Here is a 15,816-nt window from a genome sequence, read left to right as displayed (position 1 = left end):
CTCTGTTATATATATATATATAAAAAAGAAGTTAAAAGCAAAGATTTGCTAAATCATCTACTGACCCTTTAATATCCTGAAGCTCACAAGTCTCACAGACAGAAATTGAAAATAATGGGATCTCTGAAGACCTCTGAGATTATGAGGCAGCAGTTCACTTAGCTTTGTGGCTGAAAATGCCTGTCTCCAGTGTTACAACAAAAACCTGTGATGTGTAAGATGCTGTGAAGCAAGGGTATCAACTAAAGGACAAAGACATTTACAGCCGAGGTGTTGGCGATCTATCTTGTGATCCTATATATCTATAGCCGCGTTTCCACCGCATGGTACGGCCCGACTCGACTCTACTCGCTCTCTTTTGGTTTTCCATTAGCAAAAGTTGTGGCTAGTAGCTGGAACCTTTTTTAGTACTGCCCCTGTCTAGGTTTCAAGCTAGCTTAGCTGATACTAGAACGGCAGTTTCACACGACGATGCCACGGCGATCAGCTGAGAATCCCGCCTACACTGAGGGAGTACCATCTGCAGTGGAAAACTAATGGCGCTTTTCCATTACGTGGTATCTGCTCGACTCGCCTCGACTCGCCTTTCTTGGTTTTCCATTACGAAAAAAAAAGTACCTGGTACCTGCTAACAGGTACTTTTTTTAGTACCACCTCAGTCGAGGTTCCAAGCGAGCTGAGCCGATACCAAAAGGTGACATGAAAGCGACAGACGGGGGTGTCCTGAACAAACCCGCCATTTTTAAATAGTTTAGCCAGCTGTGTTTTATTTTGTTGCCTCCAGCTTCATTTAAAACAAAATGTGTCTTCTGGCTGTGGCGACAACAACGCACCTTCCACGTTCTGTGTGTGTGTCGCGTTAGGTCACGGCAGTTTACTGCGGCGCCGCTATGACGACCAGCCACGCTGAGGCGGTACTAAAATCTGCAATGGAAAACGGACGCACAAGTGTGTCGAGGCGAGGCGAGTAGAGTCGAGGCGAGTCGAGCAGGTACCATGTAATGGAAAAACGCCATAAAAGAAAAAGTGCTTGGTACCAAGAAATTGAGTCGAGTCGAGCAGATCCGTACCATGTGATAGAAACGCGGCATATTACATTTGCCTGGCAACATAGCTGAAAGATCCAAATCAGGTCACAGAAGAGGGTGTCAGCATGTGTTGAGACTAAAAACACACACAAAAGGTTGTGATGGTGGGGGCTTGTTGCTTCAGGTAATGGTGGTGTGACATCAAATGTGATCCAAGAAGTCCAGTTTAAAAAAAGGAACTGGTCAATGAGTTTGAAGGTTTATCAAATGCCTAAACAATGCACAGCAGTTTATAACCCTGGTGTAATGCAAACATTGGTCTGAACACAAACAGCTGCTCTGGTATATTTTAAAAATTGTTACTTTTGGCTGACTTTTGCATTGTACCAAATTCTATGAAAAAAGGTCAGTTACTGGTGGTTTGCTATCTGGAATGGGTGATGAAGTTTCATGCTCCACCCCACAGCCTGTCACACTGCAGACAGGATATGCATATAAATAGTCTGTTACAGTAAGTAAACAATTCATTCATTCACATTCATTCATTCAACAATGGTTGTATTTATAAGACAGTCACCACTGAGTCGTGTTCCCAAGGCCCGCTAAATGCAAACCATGTTTATGTGAGGTCAAAAGTGATGCATGACAGGTGTGTATTAGGCGCTGCATAAAACCTTAATATGGTTACACGAAACTTGGATATTTTTTGAATGAGTCATCTGTGAAGACAAAAAAAATTATCTTAAAGGATCATTACATTTGCTAAGTTTAAGATTGAATCCAAATCACTCTACAACGGAAGGAAACCCACACCCACACAAAACTCATGGAGACTTAAGTATTATGTCACATAATACACACAAGTCTCCTGACTCTTCTCCCCTACTCTGTTTTTCTCCTTCAACTATTCATCCCAGCCAGCGTCTTCTCATCGTGCAACATGCGCTGTTGTTCATCTGTCCCACTTTTACTCTCCGGCTTTAAGGAGATTTGCCATTTTTTAAAGCCAAATATTGCAACAGCTCACTTACTAAAAGCCTCCACAGGGAATGAAAGCATGTGGCACATCCCTCAATTTGATAACAATGGATGTCTTCGCGCTTACAAAACAGAGGAGACACAGGAGGACGTGGGGGAGACGAGAAGAAGAGAGTTAACGGATCCTTCTGATGAATTTTAATCCTGACCTCGAAGAAAGAAAAAAAAAAAAGACAACTGGGGGGGGGGGGTATTTGGTTTTCAAATTTTTTATTCTTGCTTTGTATATTCTCCTAAGCCTCTGTATGACTATGTGTTGGGGGAGACAATGTTAGGACAAGCCACTTAAGCCCATTAGTCTGATAATTCATACGGCTTGGCAGCGCACTCCTCAACCTCGTCCAAAGTCTGCAGAGAGATGCAAGGAAAGAGAAAAAGATATAGATCATTAAATAGATGGAGAGAGAGAGAGAGAGAGAGAGAGAGAGAGAGAGAGAGAGAGAGAGAGAGAGAGAGAGCAAAATAGGGATACCGGCTACAAAGGAGAGAGAAAGACAAGGAGACTCAATGTACAAAGTGCGTACCTAAGTAGGCACTTAAGCTTTTATGAAGTACAGTGATGAGGTGAATTCAGGTGAAACTGAATTTATACCAACCACTTAACAAATGAGAGGTTGATTAAATTAAGGGGGATGGAACTCAATATCAAAACAATAGACGCTATTTTAGTTTTTTATATGCCTTTGCCCGGGTCCGATTTTTCCCGCGTAGTCACAAAATGATTTACGGCAAGTAGACCGGCTCCACAGTCACACATTCTGATGGGTCACAGATTTCGGCGTAACACCGGAAAAGCCTGCGTAGCTAGAATCGACACAAACTGAAAGTTACATATAGCCAACTTTAAAGAAAAGTGGTCAATGTCTTTCAAAAAGTTCAAGGTACCCTGTGGGTGTTCTGATCACTAAAGGTGCTGTGCACTGGAGCAATGTTTTGCTGAATGGGAACCGGAAGTTGTTCCGTCCCTCCTCGGTGAAGGCCGTCTCAAAGCTCTTATATCTGCCGCCGAGGACAGAGGAGCGAGCATCGAGAACGGATCATTAGGGAGCTATAGCCGAGGATACACAAGAACAGCCTTCCCGGAAGCCGTGCAGCTAACTCCGCCCACACAGCTGACGAATTCATGCGACTCTTCAGAGGAAAGGACGTCTCATCCCTTTAAAAACACATTTCCTCATTGCCTCTCTCCTCCGATGAGTTCCTCGCGTCTTTGGCTCCTCGGTGGGAGGGACTGAGACGCGAGGAAGGGAGGCAAGTGGAAGAGTCGAGGAGGCAATTTAAGCGACATGAGAAGCACCTAATGCCAGTTTCAAAACTTTAAAAGAAATTGGCTTTGCAAATGTTTTATTGGCCAGGTGTGCTGAGGTAAGAAAGTCAGCTCTCGTTTTTCATCCTTCGCACAACTACTTCAGTCACTTTTTGGGTGTTCAAACGAGTGCAACACCATGAATGTCTTTGAAGGCATGAAAGTATGCTCCTGAATCCAAATTTTGCATGATTCATTGCTTCAAGACTACAAAGACATGCAAAGGACACCGATTTATTGGACAGAAATCTGGGAGGCAGAGTGATGCAGCCAGGAGGAGGTTTAACCGGTATAAACACTTTTGCCTTTAAACGTGGTATTTTTCTGTAACCGATATGGGAAATGTAGGCAATTGGCATTGGGAGCCTTCTGAATGCAGACATGATTGTTTTGACAAATGAAATTGATCACACTGAAGTTGCATGCAACAAATCATTCAATTGCACAACGGAATTTTGTAAAACAACAATACGACGTGATAGTATGATACCAATACCAAGTCCATTAAAAGTCAAGAGACTAGGACTTAGAAACATGGAGAGCCCATCATAAATTATACACTTACACTTCATTTCAGAGAGGTCAGGTTGGATCAAATATTTTATATTTTTTATATTTCGCAAGTGACAAAAACATCAAAAGCCACTTCTCAATTGTTTAGCAGGCAGATTTTGTAAAACTATAATATATTACTCAACAAGTGTGTTTTTGAAGATTTCACCAAAACAAACTCCACTTCAAGTGCATTAACATCACTGCAACACAGAAGAACCGTTCCAGTTCTCACTCAGCTGTTATATTTCATCACGCCATAAGTCACACAAACATACTGTGATAAAGAGAGAAGAAGGGAGGGATATGCTCCAGCAAGCCGCCACAGCTTCCTCTCTTGTACGAGATCAACCCCCCCCGTTAAAGCACTGACACGCTGTGTGTGTGTGTGTGTGTGTGTGTGTGTGTGTGTGTGTGTGTGTGTGTGTGTGTCAAAAGAGAGGGAGGGAGCGAGAGAGAGGGTATCTCATCAGTCGCATTGGGAAAATACCATTCAGAGACTGACAGATGTCTTTCTCTGTCTGACTCTTACCTGCATCTGTCTCGCTCTGTGGGCCTCAGGACCTGTGCAGACTCACTACAAACACGGCCAAGCACAGAGTGTTTGTGTGTGTATTTCTGTGTGTACACTACATGTTTTCATCCGTCTAAAACGGAGCGGAAACCGATCCCTGATGCTACAGCCCGATAAAAATATCCACCGCTGCTTGGCAACTGATACTGTATGACTGTAAATAACAGACACACTTCACATGTAATACAATTACAGTATGATTCAGCAAGGACTACAATTGGCTCTTCAAATAGGGGAAAGTCTAGGAAACTGAATATAGAATAGCAGAGAAAAGAATAGGGCTTATAATAAAATCCATAGCTTATAATAAAATCCATAGCTATGGGTGCAATATGTCAATTCTAAGTCAAGTAGCTTGATCTTTCCCATTTGTCATGTACTGTATAAATCAAAGTTAGATCTCTCTAAAGGAGACAAATGTCTTTACCTCAATTATGGTATGTAGGTCAGTTCAGCCCTTGCTAATGGTCTAAGACAACCCTGCTCAATAAAACAAATGGTCCAGTAGTTTGTTTTAGCAGTGAAAAGGTGGATCACACAGGAGCAGAGTTCCTGCACCAACAGGGCAGTTTTACAGTGAAGTCTCTTCAGACTTTAACAGCTTTGATTTCTACAGCACCAGGCTTACCCAAATCCTCAAATTGTCAATGAACAAGGAGAGCAAAGATTTTCTCTAAACTGTTAATGAACAAGACACACTGCTCGGGGAAGTTCCCGTGGTAAAGTCAACACACACAGACACATACACAGTACTCAAGCCATAAAGGCAGACATTAGCTGGCAGGACGCCGAGACATGTAAGGCTTGTTAGAAAGGAAACGGCAGGAGAGTTTGACACACATACACAATTAGGAGGGAGACAACATATTGGAAGAAAATATTAAACTTTTTCTCAAATGTGTATCCTGCATTGTAGGTTAATATGAAGATATACACATATTTGCTATATTGGAACACTATGACTCTGATGTTAGTTTGTTTAGCTTTTTATTAGTTTATAAGAGTCATTGAATAAGAGTGTCACTGACTGACTAGGCCATCCCTAGAGCCATGCTGCTAGCATAACAACTATTTGACAGGGCGTCAGCCCGTTTGATAGTTCAACAGACAATGATGTTAACCATTTACCTACACTGACTACACCTTCTACAAACAATCATGTATAATACTAAATAACAGGCACAACTGGTTCAGTGCAATTCTAAAAACTGGCGTAAGTCCATGAACAATCACACAGCCCTGCCAGCAGTCATTCTGTGAGAGTACTGTATCCTTTTTTTCACAGCTAAACAAAGCACACTTGCGGTGATGGTACAATAAAAGCCAGATTCAAGGATTGTCAAGAAATTCATTTTGTACTGGACACACAGTTAAGACCAATATGAGAGCAAAACCAAAACAACTAAACTAGTTGTTTTTCATAGCGTAAAGGAATAGAAACCAGTGGCTTGCTGGAAGATGAGAAATCAACCTCAAGAAAATATCACTGGCAGTAATGTAAAGTGCACAAACCTACTGAACATCTTCAACACTAAAAGACCCATATGTAGTACATTCTTAACAAATGCATGTTTGAATAATCCTCATTCAAATTTCAGAACCTAATTTTAAATTCTAGTCAAGATGTCAAGACAAACTAAGTTCCTACACAAAAATCAAAGCAACATTCATGACACGTCTCACAGAGAACTACCTCTCTCTATCTGTCGCTCTCTCTCCTCTACTCATCCACCAGCTCTCTCTTGCTTTCCGGTAGACAGCGCGGTGATTGGCGGAAAAAAGCCTCCCTCAAACCAATCCCTAATCCTCAGCAGGCTTTAAAACATATGGATGGAGGAGGAACGGCAGCGGCTCTCTCGCTGTCCTGTTCCGAGGGTCATTTTCTCTTTTCTGCAGCAGCGGCTATGACAGAGGCAGCAGAGAGGAGCTGGTGCATGGGAAATGCAAAAAAAAAAAAAGGAGCTCAGCCACGACTGTCTGCCCTGCTCTGTGCGCTCTGCGCCTTGGAGAGGCGAGTAACACTGCCAACGCACCCTTGTTGCCATCGCTTCCACAACTTGTGTATGGTGGGAGGTATTTCTCTCTCTGTTATGACTTACCGGATGCTGCGTTGTTGAGGACACTGTCTTTTCTGTGACTCTGTCTCTACCCGTCTTTCCCTGGTAAAGGCAGAGAGGTGATGGAGGTCGGGGAGGCTGCGGCGGCTGCTACTGGTGATGGTGGTTTGGGTGCTCACATTGATTTGTGTCACTTCTCTGTCTCTCTCTCGCCACTCCACCTCTTTCCTGCTCTCTCTCTTCACTTCACTTCACATCACACACACACACACACAAAAAAGACACACACACCAAGGTTTGGGCAAATTATACAAGGCTGAGGCACCAAGGGGAGGAGATGTGAATTTGTTTCCTCTCTAGAACAGGCACTACCACTGAGGTAAAACAGTCACCAACAGTACAGCAGGCCAGCAAGCATCTCCAAACTCTCCAAAACAGCTGTCAACTTCTACCACATAACACAAATTGAATATGTTTTCTTTATGTGCATCATAATAATGGGAATTCATTAGCATCCCAAGAATTAACAATTACAGTCTGGAGTGGTCCCACCGGCAGTGTAGTTGTGCAGCCATATTGGGCAGATCTAATATTGCAAACAGGATTGAAAGCATAGTGGGCGAATGTGCCCTAAAGCAAGATGCAGCCTGTCAAGATGAATAACTTTTAATGTGTCAGTATCAGTTGTTATGCATGTCAACTCTACACGAAGCTTCATTATTCATTTAACATACTTGCTTGAGCAAGCCAAGTTTCTGCTGGCCAAAGTGCCAGGCTCGATTAAGGGGCTAGGTTAGCAAACGAGCCAGCTATTTTTTTTTTTATTTTACCTGGTGGTCCTATATTAGCACTAACCAAATTCGTATATTAACAAATGATGAAATGACCATGTGTAATGTGAAAAGTGGTTACTTGTAGTGACTAACCCATAGAGAAATATCACCCGAGTCTGCAGGACTTCTCACCTCTACAGAGCATTTTTGCGTCTTTCAGTTCCTTGTTTTGGTTGTACAACCCCAACTTTAACACTATTGTAAAAAGCTCTGTTCAACTCTATGTACTTACCTGCCCAGCAGCAAACAGCAGACAAAAACAGTTAGCTCTAGCTGGCACTGGAACATAGAGGAGCATTTAGCAGCTAAATAGCGGTTGGTGGAGACAAAAATGAGAGTAAATATTGGACTTACAGGTCGCCAGAAAAAAAGGATGTGTAAAAAGGCTGTTTGCTAACACATTCAACGTATATATTAACGTTGTTTACAGCTCGTTCCACTGCCACTACATGGCCAATAAAATCCATGCATGCTACTTTAACACACAGTAGCTAGCATAGATAGTTTTGCTAATTTCTCATATCTTTCAGCAACAAGCAAGGTTTACACTTCTGCTAGCTATTGGTGGTCAACTTGGTTCGGCTGCAGCTTGTACTTTTAGTTAATAGTAACCTGATTTTTTATTTTTTATTTTTTTTGGGGGGGAGGGGTGCAAAAATAGTGCTTTTAACTCAACTAGCTACAGTTAAGCCGGTTAGTGTTGGACACACACATCTACCGCTTTTTATCTTACAGTATGAAACACTCACCCCTCTGTGAACAGTTAGCAACGCTAGCTTTCTCTTCCTGTCAAGCTCACGAAGAGGAAGACTGACGTACTATTTTAACGCACATATTAGAAGGCCATTGGTCTGTAGGCTACCAGAGCCCTTGCTACTGCCATAGACAAATATAGGCTACCGCTCTCTCCTCCTAGCTTACTCATTTGCTGCCCTTGCGCTGCACGTCATTAAAACAAAAAGGCCTGCGTAGAAATTTGATACGATTTTTTACTTCATCTATTTAGCGATGATAAAGACACATATAGTTCGATTTACAGTTAGTTACTTTGTTTGTCATGTGCCTGGACATTCAGTAAACTACAGAAGGCCTGAATAAATGAGTGGAGAAATATAACAAATGCAGGTGTAGCCTATTTGTAAAAGCCACAACAAGTTACTGGGATGGAAGAAACCTGGAGCTTTCTAACTGAATTACAGTTGAATTTACAGTCTATGGTTTGAGCAGGACCCATTTTGCCTGGCATTTAGAATAACTACACCATGAGCAGCTATATTCATAATGGTATTGTTGTATATTGAGTAATAAATTACAGTATACTCAGACAGAAATCTAACTACCGGCACAGCTCAAATACTGGTTAGATGAGTGTGAAAATGATGTGAGGCCTTCATAGTCACTACTGTGACAACTCAACCAGATTGAACAGCCTTGGAAGATTTTGGACTGATATGTTGGACATCTTTTCGTCCCTCCAGAGGTAAAATAAGGCAATTTCATTGCCCTTATATGAAGTCTCTTGAAGTATTTAAGGGTAGGCCTACTGCCAGCCAGCAGCAAAGATCCACTTTCAAAAATTCTGTCTTTCATTTTTGTTAAATCAATAGCAACAGTCTACTAAAAAACAGGAATGTTTTTGGTCTGCCCTCCACAGTGTGTGTTCACACAGCTGAGCCAGTAGCCTGTAGCTGTTGATTTAATGAAAAGAAAAACCCAAAGAGAAAATTTGTGAGTGCTCACCCTACTTATTTGTGAGTTCCAGAGACTTTTAGACAGAGCACTAAAGCTGATTTATGATGCTCACCAGCTACAGATCATTGTTAACCAAGCTTCTTATTTATTGCCACATCACTGTTTCACAAGACTCACTGTACCCCTCTCTCTCTCTCTCTCTCTCTCTCTCTCTCTCTCTCTATGCTTACTTGTTTCTAATGTGCGTTTTGCTGCCCACTGTACCTTGTAAATGCCACAGTATGGCTGTGCAGAGGAGAAAAAGGGCTCAGGGGCAATCAGCAAAAGCGTGGGGGAAGTGCGGATGCGCTTCAAAGGCTGTCAAAACTATATTATATGGTTGATCCCTGTCCAATTCACTTTCACAGTTCAATAGTTACTGTAGTTAAAGCTGCAGAAAACAAAGAAACTCACTGCCGTCTCATCATTCTAAACTCACCTAAGAGGCTTTGTATTTGTGTTTGTGTGTGTGTGTGTGTGTGTGTGTGTGTGTGTGTGTGTGTGTGTGTGTGTGTGTGTGTGTGTGTGTGTGATGGAGAGGAGGTTAAAGTGGTCAAGCGAGGGAATGTCTGAATAGAGTGACCACATAGGTCAGGTTTGACACACTTTATTATTCCTTCACTGTCTGTCCTCAGCTGGGCTTAGCTCATCAGCGCACGCACACACAGACACACATACACAACCTCCCCTAGGTGCGGCTTTTACTGCGCATATGCGCCTGGACGATGCACAAATGTCATGAGCAATAACTGGGATGTCACTCCAAATTCACTCTCCTCTCCTCAGCGTTTAGCAGCTATGTAGCTCAGGGAGCAGCCTCACTCTCTGTCTCTCTCTCTGTCTCTCTCTCTCTCTCTCTCTCTCTCTCTCTCTTCGACTTGTGCGTTAGTGTATGAGTTCTAACTTCTGAAAGTCCTGTTTGATTTTTTTTGTCATCAGCTCTAAAATGTTTCACCCCAAAGTTCAATTCAATTCAGCCACAAGAATCTGGAGTATCATGTCCAGAGCTGCTCTGGAAAGAGAAGGCAGGGGAAATAAAAAAAAATGTCCCACTGTACCAACTGGTTTATTTAGATCGCAATTAGGTCATTTCTTTCCTGTAATTGTAACTCATTTTCCTATGTCCCTCCTTGAGTCCATGTCTTGTTATTTAGGTTCATTCAAATAGTTTATTTAGCAAAGTTTTAAGGCATCCCACATTTCAGTCACAGTATCAATCATTTTGTATATTTTGAAGGTCTATCAGGCAATGTTGACATATTATCATCCATATGGTTTTATTTCACTTCTTCCTCATCTTAAGGTATGTATTTATCTTCTGTTTTGTGATTAGATGGCTTTAGTGGCCATCAGATTGCAATATTCTCAGCATAGGTAAAGGTATGTAGTCACTTGTTCTTCACTCTGCTGTTTGACTCTTTGCAAAGGCCATGCACTTTGGTGGGTTTTTTTTATAAAATTACACATGCATAAGTAATTTTAATGCCTGAGCTTTTAATGCCTGAGCAATGAAATCCAAACTGAAAAATATATACCATAGTTATTGCAATTTAACAAAAAACACCTGACATTTATCTGAAGAAGAGCTGAGTTATTGGTCTCTGTGCAGGGCAACAGTTCCCACTGACGACACTGAGGTCATGTCCTCATTTTTTTGGGCATTTTAGGGGTTAAATTCCACAGGACAGATGGCAGAAGACATGAAAGGGGAGAGAGAAGGGGAGTGACATTTTCTTGAGAATTTAAGTTCTACAGTTAAAAACTTGATATTCTTTTTAGGCTGATTCCAGTACTTTTTGAGACTCACTGAAAGCGTCAAGTTTGGAAATAGAATGGTAAAGCGTTATATTACGGGTCGGTTATTTTCTAATAAACTTCTATGTTATCTGGTTCTAATCATAGAGAAAATAGTGACAGAGTTTAGTTAGCTGTGTTGAGTTTAAAAGAACTTAACTCTGGTGCTGGTAGCTCACCTGGTGTTTTATGCATAATTAAATAGACCATCTAGAAGAATTAATAAAATCTGAAAAAAACTTGATTTAAAGGAGACTTTCTTTTGGGGGTCTTAACAGGAGGAGGAGGTGTCTTTGGTTGACTTGAACTCATGACCTTAGTATTTTTAAAATCCTGACTACGGCCCTGTCTCTTTGTCTAATTGTACAAAAAAGACCTAGATCTTTTCATGCTAATATGACATACTAATCTGTTTTTTTCACAAGGCAGTTTAGTTGTAAGAGGTTCCGTGTATGGGTTTGTTTGGGAATGTTTCCAAAATCAGTGTTGGTCTTTTTACTTCAAAACTGGGCATCAGAAATGCCCTAATTAGTTTAAAGCTGCTCCAAATCAAGATCATGTGCAGCCCTCTCTCCTTCTCTCACTCTTTCTCCTTCTAGAATCATGGATGTTGCTGTGTGTGTGTGTGTGTGTGTGTGTGTGTGTGTGTGTGTGTGTGTGTGTGTGTGTGTGTGTGTGTGTGTGTGTGTGTGTGTGTGTGTGTGTGTGTGTTGGAGGCAGGGATGGAAGCCTTGGCCATAATATGAGCATAACTTTTAATGCTCGATCTGAGAAAGCTCTTATGCAAATGTCCTCTCCTTTCTCGCAGCACAAAGCTGTCTCTGACCTCTCAGCCATTTCCATGGATGGGTTATGGGTCCATGTTATGGGTTATATCATAATTTTCTCTGGCCTAATAATAGCTTTGCAGCCTGTCTTTGATATCATTAACAAGAACAAAATGCACACACACACAAACACACACACACACACACACACACACACACACACACACACACACACACACACACACACTGAACGTCATGTATTACTTTTAGGTAGCTTGTAGTACAGCTACCTTCCCAGGATTTGGCAGCCTGCGGCAGACTCCTGGGGCCGGAAGCTTAAGAGCCGGGCCAAATGACACCCTGCTGGGGCGACAAGGCAGGGTCCTCCCCCAACCCACCTGGAACAGTGCCCCCCTGCTTTTTCTTTATCAAGACACGATTGAGGGCACCCATGATCAAACCAATGACACTAGGTGACACAGGTCAGTCCTGTGTGTTGGCTAATAGCTGCAGCAACTGAAGTCAATCAGTTGATTGCAAAAACATCCATCTCAAAAGCCTATTAATGTCTCCACTGAAGTTGCACTTGCATATTTGTCTGTCAGTGTCTTCAGACCTTATTGAACAGCTGCAGATATGCAGTACTCAATCTCTGGTTTCAAGAATGACATCAATACAGAAGGTCTATTAATGAACTCGTTAAGATGGTAAAGTTGTTTATTCATATAGACTGTGCTTCATACCCTCTGCTGTTACATGAAGGCAGGATGTCAAGGAGAGAGCATATAAACAAGTAGGTTATTTGATTAATACAATGTTTGATGATGCAGTCGTCAAACTTCCGAATCAGAATCAGCTTTTATGCACATACAACACATACGCAAGGAATTTCACTCCGGCTTTTTGTTGCTCTCAAAGCACATGCACAGAAATAGACATACGGCTGAAAAACAAGGACAACAAAGCTGAACAGGGTAAACAAAAACATCTGACTACTTGAGAAGTAGAGAAAATTGCAAAGAATATAACACGGGTGATACAATTATTAATAACAATTCAAATGTATTTCCATGTGTATATGAATCCAATTTTAAGCTTAAATGCCAAGTATATTTCACACATGAGAGATCATTTGGTGAGCCGTGTCAGTAGTCTTACCTCCTGTCATGTCCTGTACTGAATCTCCACAGATGAACCTCGCTCACATAGCTCAGGTTTAACCACCCTCTAGTGACTGGAAACTAACATTACACTCACAACACAGCAACCTGCAGTTATTAGGAAGTAGCTTTCCCCTCAGCTTACACTGCTATTTCTACACGTATACGCTCTGCTAGACAAATATATCATGATATATCCATCCGCCGGCCTGGGCTATTCCAATCCTGAGAAATGACAGAGAAATGCAGGAAGTCGTTGGAACATAAACAAGACGCAATGGAGGAAGCAAGGGTCAAGGCAGTGCTTCCTGTTCCAAAACCACCTCTGTGTGCCTGAAAGCAGACACTAGGCAGCAGTGACACAGTGGAACTAAACTCCCATTATTATTTTCAAGCTTTTTGTTGTTTGCATATTTCCTTCATCCTTATTGCATACACTATAAGCTTCCTTTGTTTTAAAGTACATCCCAAAACTTGCATTTTGTATAGTCTTAAATACATCTCTTTGTCAAACTTCTGTTTTGGAATGAGCAAAAATACACTTATTCTATTTGTGTAACTTGTATTATTATTTTGGTTTTATGTTCTATACCAGCTGCTATTGATTTAATTTAGTCAATAAAATGTCGAAAAATAGCGACAATGCCATCACACGTTACAAGTGCCGTCGTATGTATGTTAAGATAAAATAACAGAATAATTATAATGATGATTATGCTAAACAAAAAACAAGGTAATATTTGAAGCTTTAACCACACTGTTATTCATATCATACAGGATAAATGGTTATTTTAAATCTACTTCACTTTTGAGGGGAAATTGGTACAAATAACAAATACAAATAGTAAACGTCTAAGATGTGATAGAGTTACAAAAGCATAGAAATAACCAGACTTTTGCAATTTGGGATATTTGTCCACCTGCAAATCATCATGCTGCAGCCAGCTTTGATATCCTGTGGGGTTTAATTAGCATTTCTGCAAATTAATACAACCTAAAAACCTGTTCAAAGTCATTTGGGGGTTATGAAACCCTTCATTGTCAGATGTCCAGTTTGGATTAGATTAATTTGCCGGCCAGACAAAACGGCAGCATCTGGCCAGCATTATTACAGCATATCATAATTAATTCATAATCTGGTATTATTAAAGCATTTGGTATTATTCTCAAACTCAATTACAGTAATAGGAGTATAATGATTTCAAAGGGTTTCCATTCTACGTGACAGACAGGATGTAACCTATCTCGTTTCCATTCTCACACACTGACAGATTACTACCTCCAACACAAAATAAATAAAATATCAAAAAATATCACCAGTTTTCATTTTGATTGTATCATGCTTCTCTGAATATCCTATTTGGAAATGAGCTCACTCAGTTTGTCTCTTTTGTTCAGATTTTTTTTCCAGCGCTGCAGCCCACACAACGCTTTGGACCACAATGCTCGCTAGATTCCACTCAAATGTCTTATCAGCACTTCAGAGAAGATGCAGTCAATCCAAATTTAAGGGGACACGTGGTATACATGAGAATTATCTCAACCGACTTAGTGTAGTGTATACAGCAAGAGCATCTGTATCTTAATAGTCTATGAGCAGTGGTGAAGGGAGAATGTGAAAGCTCTGAGGGATTTGGGAGAAAGGATATGATTGCATTTATGTCCCATCAAGCAGCTTGCTGGATCCAGGGGAATGCCTAATATATATCTGGTATTTGGTCGCCAGCTTACATCTGTCTGCTTATGGATTTATGACTTCAAAACTATTTGGAGGGGAAAAAAAGGCGCCTCTTGACAGAGCCAGTGACTAATAACTAAAGCCGACAGGGATGGCAGGCAAACACACACACACACACACACGTAACGACAAGGCTCGGCGACAAGGAACAAAGGAGTCGAAATCTGACACATTCTCTCTGACAGTAGGATAAAACTCACTCACCCCTCGAGCCATGCTCACACACACACACACACACACACACACACACACACACACACACACACACACACACACACACACACACACACAGACACCACACATGCACACTATTTACTTCTTTTCCTGTCACGCAGAGTTTCGCTCACAAACATTATGTTTTAACACGTAGAAAAACAGACCCTGTCCACATGCTAAACCTTTCAAATCTTCACATGAAGTGCATTTATTCTCATTTTATTTAATCTTTCGTACATGAGGAGCTTTGGACACAATTAAAAAGCAACATACTGTTGGATCCAGAGACTGCATGTGAGTGAACAGTTTGGCCAAACACACTGTTACTGAGTCCATAAAGATGTAACACATGTTATAATTCTGTTTCAGATGTAGAGTTGGGTTCTCATAGCCTTTTCCAAGTTTGTAAAATAGCTTTGCTGCACCATTCAGCTCTCTCAAAACATCTGTTATCTTTTTCTTTTAAAGAGCCATATGGCTAAATAGCAAATATGTTATCTGAAAAGAAACCTTGAATATTAGAATGTATTAAGTACAGACATTTGTAAAATGTTCAGTTCTCAACTTGCTTAATGTTGTTGGAAGCTAAACTCATGGGATTTGAAAGTATTCTTTTAAAAGCATGGATTCTGGATTAATATTTGATAAAGTGCTAATTAGTATATTCTTTGTCTGTTCTCTGTCTATTCATACATAAAGGAAGGACATTCTCCGGATGGTAAAGACTATGCAAAGCAGATTACACAAGTAGACATGGCAGGTTAAAACTTTAAAGCAGCATTAATTGTTTTTGGCCACTTGGGGGCAGTGTAACATGCTGTAAACACAACATTGACATATTATCACTGTGTTAAGTCAAAATCTAGCGGACATGGAGAAACATAAGAATCATTTTGAGTCCAACCAATAAATGTTAGCCACGATGTGCACTCCTCTTTTAATTCTGTTTTGTTCTCCACCAACTCCTGAGGAAAATATCTGGCTCTTTAGCTGCTAAATGCCCCACTAGCTAGTCGCTAACT

The 15,816-nt window shown here is 41.1% G+C and overlaps 1 protein-coding gene across 1 annotated transcript in view; it reads right to left on the bottom strand.

Annotated features, from left to right (window-relative positions):
• The window catches only part of sox5 (SRY-box transcription factor 5), a 237,569-nt gene extending 224,518 nt beyond the window's left edge, over positions 1-13,051 (bottom strand). The window contains exons 1-2 of the mRNA XM_078242529.1: positions 12,839-13,051; positions 6,598-6,804 (exon numbers count right to left, since the gene is read on the bottom strand). The gene's annotated coding sequence lies outside the window, so the exon portion shown is untranslated. The remainder of the gene's footprint in view (positions 1-6,597; positions 6,805-12,838) is intronic.
• Between the last annotated feature and the right edge of the window lie 2,765 nt (positions 13,052-15,816).

The sequence above is a fragment of the Sander vitreus genome, chromosome 23 (genome assembly GCF_031162955.1).
Source record: "Sander vitreus isolate 19-12246 chromosome 23, sanVit1, whole genome shotgun sequence".
NCBI classification, from domain to species: domain Eukaryota; kingdom Metazoa; phylum Chordata; class Actinopteri; order Perciformes; family Percidae; genus Sander; species Sander vitreus.
This window is presented reverse-complemented; position numbering and strand designations above follow the sequence as displayed.